This window comes from Palaemon carinicauda, chromosome 35 (genome assembly GCF_036898095.1).
Source record: "Palaemon carinicauda isolate YSFRI2023 chromosome 35, ASM3689809v2, whole genome shotgun sequence".
NCBI lineage: Eukaryota > Metazoa > Arthropoda > Malacostraca > Decapoda > Palaemonidae > Palaemon > Palaemon carinicauda.
In genome coordinates this window covers 71386948-71396077 of record NC_090759.1, presented here as the reverse complement: position 1 = coordinate 71396077, position 9130 = coordinate 71386948, and the positions used below count along the sequence as shown (strand labels likewise).

The window sequence follows — 9130 nt, the reverse complement described above, 5'->3', positions numbered from 1 at the left end:
AGACATCTCATTCTCAGGCTCTGTTCCGGCTCCGTCCCAGCTACCCCAATGAAATGCTGGACAATTACGAACTAACCATACTAACTTTCCTTTGATAGTTTTTGCTGTCTTAGTTGTGGACAGCTACCTCAGAATTCTCATGCTTAGGTAAAACGAACTTCTAACAAGTTGGTATTAGAAAATTTCTTTATTCAAAGTGATGAAGTTAACAAGAATTTGTAGATCATAATTATTTATATGAATAAGTAAACAAGAACTTTAAGAACATGTAGACTTATGTTCTCGCAGGTAATATTGAAGATAAAATTAAGTTTTATTTAAAGATAGAATTACGATTTTATCTGATTTTTTTTGTAAGTTGTAATTTAGCAAACATACTTTGTTAAGAAACTTTGTTTTATATAAGAAACATTATTTTTAAATGTTATCTATAGCTCCCCTTAAATAACACAAACTTAGTTCATCGAACAAATGGCTGCCTCTTGGCGCATTCCTTGCAAAGTAAACATAATTTGACAGTTGCTGAGTTGCTAATTTGCAAACTTCGCAAAACTTCAGCAAGGCTTCGTGTTCGCTATTCACAATATCCATAATGTACTTTGATAAATAGGATCAAATTCATTTAAAGGTAATTATCTACAGACTATTGTTAATTGTTTATTGAAATAGGCACAAAGAAAAAAATGTTTTACCATGACCTATCTTACTTTAAGTCCAGATCCTCCGTGGTTATGCGTTTTATAGGTCATTCTACATATGTATCATCTTAGAGTTTAGCCTAAAGGAATAGTGCTACCACAATTAGTTTATTTTGCTGCAAATATATCAGCCATATATATTTTCAGACTGTTTCTCATCACCTTTTCCCTCTTTAAGGTTAAGCTTACTGCCTAGCCGTTAATAGGAATGAATCAACTTGGAAGTCGCCTAAAATACCCAAATCCTCTGAAATTTATGCAATTCTTTCCCATATGCAACCCACATTAATGGTTATCTTGGATATATGTAGTTGGTTGGGACAGGCATAAACTTTTTTATTGTCAAATCAATTTTCCATTTAAGGAGAATGTTTTTAGGTAAAGTTTTACAAGTCTACATGGTATCATTTCGAACAGAAAATATATGTTTTCCTGTAGCAAATAATGTGATTTAACCAAATTTGACCTTCATTTCAACCAAAAACAAACAGAACAACCAGTTCGACTAACTTCAAGTAGCCGAACTTGTTGTTGTTGTTGCGGTTGAAATGAAGGTGAAACCGGTTAAATCACATTATTTACTAGAGGAAAACATACATTTCCTGTTTAAATGTTTAAATATAATGGCTCTTGTTCCGTCGCGGGCTCGCTTCGCTCGCCAGAAAACAAAAGCATCAAGCTCATATGTACTGGCAAGCGGTAATGTCGAGCTGCGCACGCTAACATTAGCAATGTTACGCTAACATGACCAACGCTAAATATAATGGTTCTTGTTCCACCACTGGCTTGATAAGTTTTTATTGGTTTATTATACAGCCAAGAAGGTAATGTATAGAGAAGAAAAGGCTTGTTTTACCATTACTGTATATACCGTTTCCTCAGTATGTTTTCCCTACCCAAAACCCAAAGTTCCCTCTGGGGGTCCCCCATTATTGGTGGATATATATATATATATATATATATATATATATATATATATATATATATATATATATATATTTCTGAAACTATTCATTTCCAACAGGAACGAGTGTCATTTTCGAAGAGAACAGACTTTTTTCTATAGAAAAAAGTAGTTTTTTCCCTAGGTTACATTACCCTGTAATAAACTACAATAGAACCGTTTTTTATCTTGTCTGACTTGACAATAAACACATAATATGCTGCGTGATACAATAAACTGATCTAGTAGGTCTTGTAGTGGGTTGGACCAGGAAAGCCACCCTTAAAGTAAAGTGAAATACAACATTCCGAAGTTAGTTTTACGATTTATTAAATATTATCATGTAGTCTTGCCATGCCAGTAGTGAAACTGGTTAGGAAACAAACACAGGGTTAAGCTAAGGATACAGCAGCGTAGCCCCTCCAGCAGGTTAGGTTAGGTGGAGAACCTTGGGTTATGTGATGTAATTGTGTTTGCTTCCCTTTTAAAACTTTAGGAATTTCAAAATTTTGAAAAATATGTTTTCCCCAATTATTTGCATCAAAACAATTTAAAGTATCTATATACACTAGGAACACTCCTTATTTTCTTCATTATATTGTGCTATAATAAATCTACCCACATTTTAATTACCGAACTGACTTGGTCTGTCCCAACCAACTATAAAGGCTCGGATTAATTATCCTTCCAATTCCATGAAATTACGTCAATGATATATCTAATTTAGTCATAAAATGAGATACAAAATATATATTTTTGTGGTGCATGGATAGCTATGTTTTACACATTAGCTATAAGTATATTATTTACTTTTTTAAATGTACAGTATGCATCCGTCTGTTATTCTTTTATAATGGCTATAATGTTTTATTTTTTAAGCGTAAAAAAAATTTCACAATATGGACGTTCCATTTTTACGTTCCATTTTCAGCCGTTTTAGATACTGTAATATTTGGTACAGTACATGTACTGTCAATTGCTAGAGAGGATTCTAAGAAATATTTTGGTCTTTTATAAGAAAATCTGGTTTTGATGAGATTAAAGCAAAGTTGAACAAGTAGGAGATAGAAAAATAGCTTTTTCAATATTAATCTTACCCGATGATCATGCAGCTGTCAACTCTGTTGCCCGACAGAAATCTACGGTCGGGATACGCCAGCGATCGCTATACAGGTGGGGGTGTACACAACAGCGCCATCTGTGAGCAGGTACTCAAGTACTTCTTGTCAACAAGAACTCAATTTTTCCTCTGTCGTGCCACCGGCTAGACCTACTTGGATACGCTGTTGATTCTGGAGTTATTGTTCACGATTTGGTGATGTATTTGCTCTAGAGTTTAGCCTTCGCTATTCAGGAAGCTTTATCATTAGCTTAGCAAGCTTTTGGAATTAATTTGATTTAATTATGGTGACGAAGAGAGTATGGACTCTCTTTCACTTTTAAATGGCCGACTCTTCCCTTAGACGGAAGTGTTGGTGTCGAAGAGAGTATAGACTCTCTTTCACTTTAACAAAGTTATAGATTTATTTTATATCTCTCCGCCATTTATAGGCCTCTTCGATTATCTTTCCATTTATTATAAACTTATAAAATTAATTTTTATGTTTGTTTATATGCGACCTTTCCTAATAGTAGGCGGTCCTTACTTGGAACCGAAGTTAATTAACATTGAGCCCGTCATATCGTTTTTCCTGTTAAGAATTTATGCTATTTTAATTTTTATGTATTTGAAAGAATTTCTTTGATAGTCTCGTACTGTTTTCAAAGTTGAATTAACGTTTTGTTTAGTCTCCGCAGTTGTTGACGTTCAGAACGTTCAACTTGCGCTCTATCGTTACGATAGAGAGAGAGTATTCACGGTTTCACGTTGCAGTAAGAGTAAACCGATTCTAGCGTTTCGTTCATTCTTTCTTAGCTTAAATGGTTTTAATTCTAATAAAGGAACTTTTTATTTGGGAAACCTTTCAGTTTTTTTCCTTTAACAAATAATATGTTTTAACGATATATATAATTGGGCTCATCTCTCAGGTTCTAAGTCTAGAGAGAGAGAGAGAGAGATAGAGACGGAGGGAGAGAGAGGAGGATAAACGTTTCGTTCAAGCGGGTAACGTTGTTCTCATTTTTTGCTCTTCTCCCTAGTCGCTATAGGGGAAGAAGGTAAAACGTTTCTAGAGTTTTATTCTTGTTCCCAGGCTTTATGCGGTGAGAGATTTTAAACGTAGTTTATTTGATCTAGTGTTTAGTCTCTTTTCCAGCCACTGAATTCTTTATCTTTCATTATGTTTTTCTGTTACATTGTAATACTGTTTTCGCAATTACTACCTTTTAATGAAGGATAGGATTGCGTGTTTCAGGTACAAACCACTTAAAGTTTTGAGTTCAGTGTAATAAGTGCAAACAGAAAATCAAAAGAGATAAAGTGATATGCGCAAAGTGTTACAGTGTTGCGTTCGAGGGTTCGTTTGTTCGTGCCAGTTGTTCACCTAGTCCGATACCTCTTACAAGCTCCCAAGCCCAGGGGAGAAGTAATGTCGAAGGACTTATGGGTTCCACAGGTCTTGATCGACGAACAAACGTTTCCCTCCGTGGTTTCGGGTGTATCTACACACGTTGCCGACGTGATCACCCCACCCACACAAAGACGAGAGAGCCCATTTATTCCTCGTCTGCGGAAGAGGTTTCTCGCAGAAACCATGGACCAAATCTTGCAGCTTTTAAGTGCAAGTCGGTCCCTTCCGCGCAAGTCCAACGGCCTAGGTGTAGCCACTGGGTCAGTTCGGACTCGCTGCAGTACGACAACTGCACACCTCCCAAGAGAGGTAAGGTGGTTCCGCAACAGGCAGTAACTCCGTCTGTTGCCGCACCAGCTGTTTTAGACCCTCAGTCACAACGGACGGTAGCTCCGTTTGTTGTTGTCTTTCATAGACCCTAGTGGTCCATGCTGCAGACTATACAGTCTCAGCTTGCTCCTTCATGCAGGAGTATCGTGCTGGAAGGTTGACAATGCACCTGTTAACCTACAACCCGCCGAGGTTGTGCGCTCAGCAGATACTGCGGCGGCCTGCTCCCACCCTCCACCCGTGAGAGCTCCACCACCGATGCGCAGTCCACCCTGCCAGACGCATGTTCTTGCTGCACCATCTGCTAACATGCGTGAGCTACCGCATCAGCAGTGGGAAGGTTCTGTAGAGCTGCCGGGTTCCAGCACTATGCGGCTTTCTCCGCAGCCCATGCAGCATGCTCTGCATACCTTACAGCATGCTCCGCATACCATGCAGCATGAGCCGCATACCTTACAGCATGCTCAGCATACCATACCGCATGCTCCTCAACCCACCGCAGCCCCTCCCACGCACCAGCACTCTGCTTTTGTTGTTGCCAGCTCCCACACTCCGACTGCGGAGAAGGTTGACTATGCACCCCTTGGCCTACAGCCTGCCACGGTTGTGCGCCCGGCATGACTGCCTGCTCCCTCACTCTTGTTGTGAGAGCTCCTCCACGCATGCTGACTCCCACAGACACACGGAGCACTCCGTTGCCGTGCGTGAGCTACCACAAGCTGCCGTGTTTTGACACGGTGTGTCAGCCTCCGCAACACTCTGTGGTTACCGCCACTCGCCCGCAGCAAACTTGTCAGTGAGGAGTTGAGGCTTCCCCACACAGCTTTGGTTGTTGCCAACTCACAAACTGTCAAACAGTTACATGACGTTGCCTTCTGGTGTGCTACTAATACACCAGTGCTGTATGTCCTCACGCACCTGTTGGGGTTGACAGTTCAGTTTTTGACAGTTCACAGACTGTCAAGCAGTTTCATAACGTTGCCTTCTGGTCTGCTGCTTATGCACCAGTGAAACCCTCACTGAGATAACCTAGCTTTTCTCGGACATGGTTCCTGTAGATGAGAAAGTGCTGTTCTCCCTCCTTCTGATATTCCCTTGAGGACTCTGTCATTTGGAGAGGAGCCTTAAGCTGCTTAGCCTCCTATGGACTTTAATTAAAGCATAACATGCTTCCAGGGAGGGTAAATGGTTCCGCTTCAGTCGCTAACCCCGTCTGTTGCCACACCTGCTCCCATAGACCTTGGGCTTTGTTGCAAGACATGCAGTCCAAGCTTAGTCCTTGATAGAGGATTTTTTACGGAGAAGAACCTTCTTGCCAACAACCTTCCTACCGGTTGGTTGTACGCCCTGTTGACGCTGAGGTATCCTACTCACGTCCGCCAGTTGAGATGGTTCCTCCACCGGTGCGACCCAGTTTCGATTGCCAGTCGCACGTTGACGTTAAGCGACTCTCGGAGGTGGTTGTGGACGTTCAGTGTGTCACTGGGAAGACGTTCAACAACCTGCAGAGGTGACTTGTTGTGACGCAGTGCGGCAACCTCAGCAACCCGTTAAGGGGTTGTCTGCACAACCCAGACAGTCTAGACAGTTTCGGGTTGTCGCTGTACTTCCTCGCTTCCCCATGGTTGACAGTTCACAGACTGTGCAGCAGTACCATGATCTTGTGTCCGGCTCCGTCACGCATCCACCAGTGCGACCGGATTCAGCGAGTCAGACGTTGCCCACTCCGTTGCCGTTTCCTCATCAGTTTCGGATGAGGAACCCTCTGATGAGGACATGGCTGAACAAGACGATCAACCCCCAGCCCTGCTATCCATCCAGAAGATGCTGAAGAAGGAACATGGCCCTGTCAGGCTGTGGTTGAGTCTGGTTAGGACACTGTCATCCGTGGTTCAATTGGTGTCACTTGGAAGACTACACCTCCGTCCTCTTCGGTTTCATCTAGCTCTTCACTGGAAAAGGACAAGACGCTAGAAGCGGTCTCGATCCCGGTTTCCGGAAGATAAGTCTGGTCTAACTTGATGAAAGGACTTTATCAACCTTTAATAGGGTTTTCCCCTGACTGTTCAGACTCCCAACCACGTTCTCTTCTCAGACGCATCGGACGTAGGCTGGGGTGCGACCTTAGGCGGTAGGGAATGCTCGGGATTATGGAACTCGAGTCAAAGGACAATGCATTTCACCTGCAAGAAGCTTCTGGCAGTACGTCTGACCTGGAAAAGCTTCAGGTCTCTCCTTCAAGGCAAAGTAGTGGAGGTGAACACGGACAACTCCCTGCTTTGATGTACATCTCCTAGCAAGGAGGGACCTACTCTCTGACATGGTACGAGTTCGCAAGTGACCTCCTCTCCTGTTCAACAGGTCTAGACTTTTCGCTAGTAACAAGTTTCTTCCAAGGCAACTTGAATGTCTTAGCAGATTGTCTCAGTAGGAAGGGACAATAATTCCAACATATTGGACCCTCCACAAGGATGTATGCAAGAGACTTTGGGTCACCTGGGGCCAGCCAACCATAGATCTCTTCGCAACCTCGATGTCCAAGAGGCTCTCTATACTTTGCTCACCTATCCCGGACCCAGCAGTAGTTCTTTTAGATGCCTTTATACTAGATTGGTCTCATCTAGATCTATATGCATTCCCTCCGTTCTAGATTGTCAACAAGGTACTGCAGAAGTTCGCCTCTCACGAAGGGACAAAGTTGACACTAGTTGCTTCCCTCTGGCCCGCGAGAGAATAACTTACCGAGGTACTTCGATGGCTAGTTGACGTACCCAGAACTCTTCCCCTAAGGGTGGACCTGCTACGTCTGCCACGCGTAAGAAGGTACTCCAAGGCCTCCACGCTCTTCGTCTCACTGCCTTCAGAGTATCGAAAGACTCTCGAGAACTAGAGGTTTTTCGAAGGAGGCAACCAGAGCGATTGCTAGAGCAAGGAGAACATCCACCCTTAGAGTCTACCAATCGAAGTGGGAAATCTTCCGAAACTGGTGCAAGTCAGTATCCGTATCCTCGACCAGTACCTCTGTAACTCAAATAGCTGACTTCCTCTTATATCTGAGGAAAGAGCGATCTCTTTCAGCTCCCACTATCAAGGGTTACAGAAGCATGTTGGCATCAGTCTTCCGTCACAGAGGCTTAGATCTTTCCAACAATAAAGATCTACAGGACCTCCTTAAGTCTTTTGAGACCACGAAGGAGCGTCGTTTGGTTACACCTGGTTGGAATTTAGACGTGGTTCTAAGATTCCTTATGTTAGACAGGTTCGAACCACTTCAATCAGCCTCCCTGAAAGATCTCACCTTTAAGACTCTTTTCCTGATATGCTTAACCACAGCTAAAAGAGTCAGTGAGATTCATGCCTTCAGCAAGAACATCGGATTCTCATCCGAAACGGCTACATGTTCTACATCTTGGTTTTCTAGCCAAACACGACCTGCCTTCTCGGCCTCGACCAATATCGTTCGATATTCCAAACTTATCGTATGGTTGGAAATGAACTAGAAAGAGTAATATGTCCTGTAAGAGCTCTTAAGTTCTACTTTAAAACCTTTGCGAGGCCCGTCTGAAGCTTTATGGTGTTCAGTTAAGAATCCATCTTTGCCTATGTCAGAGAATTCTTTATCCTATTTTATCAGACTGTTAATACGAGAAGCTCATTCCCTTCTGAATGAGGAAGACCAAGCTTGGCTGAAGGTAAGGACACACGAAGTTAGAACTGTCACAACTTCCGTGACCTTTAACCAAAATAGATCTCTGCAAAATATATTCGACGCAACCTATTGGAAAAGCAAATCAGTGTTCGCGTCTTTTATCTTAAGAATGTCCAGTCTCTTTACGAGAACTGCTACACTCTGGGACCATTCGTAGCAACGAGTGCAGTAGTGGTGGGGGCTCCACCACTACAATTCCCTAATTCCAGAACCTTTTTAATCTTTCTCTTGAAATATTTTTGGGTTGTCCGGAAGGCTAAGAAGCCTTTCGCATCCTACTTGATTTGGCGGGTGGTCAAAATCATTTCTTGAGAAGCGCCTAGATTAGAGGTTTTGATGAGGACCTTTAGTATGGGTTGCAACCCTTCATACTTCAGCTCCTAGGAGTCGCTCAGCATCCTATGAGGATCGCGAGGCTCAGTAAGGAAGACGTACTTAAAAAGGCAGAGTAATTATTCAAGTCGTCTTCCTTACCAGGTACTTATTTATTTTATGCTTGTTATTTTGAATAACTGCTAAAATGAAATACGGGATACTTAGCTTCTAATGTTAACATGTATGCTGGTCTCCACCCACCACCCTGGGTGTGAATCAGCTACATGATCATCGGGTAAGATTAATATTGAAAAATTTTATTTTCCTTAGTAAAATAAATTTTTGAATATACTTACCCGATGATCATGAATTTAAGGACCCTCCCTTCCTCCCCATAGAGAACCAGTGGACCGAGGAGAAAATTGAGTTCTTGTTGACAAGAAGTACTTGAGTACCTGCTCACAGATGGCGCTGTTGTGTACACCCCCACCTGTATAGCGATCGCTGGCGTATCCCGACCTTAGATTTCTGTCGGGCAACAGAGTTGACAGCTACATGATCATCGGGTAAGTATATTCAAAAATTTATTTTACTAAGGAAAATAACATAATAAATAGAATTAAGA

General features: G+C 42.2%; 1 protein-coding gene across 1 annotated transcript in view; it reads left to right on the top strand.

The window, feature by feature from the left end:
• Positions 1-477: 477 nt before the first annotated feature.
• CLS (cardiolipin synthase) overlaps positions 478-9130 on the top strand; it is a 189203-nt gene continuing 180550 nt past the window's right edge. Inside the window, exon 1 of the mRNA XM_068359291.1 lies at positions 478-628. The gene's annotated coding sequence lies outside the window, so the exon portion shown is untranslated. The remainder of the gene's footprint in view (positions 629-9130) is intronic.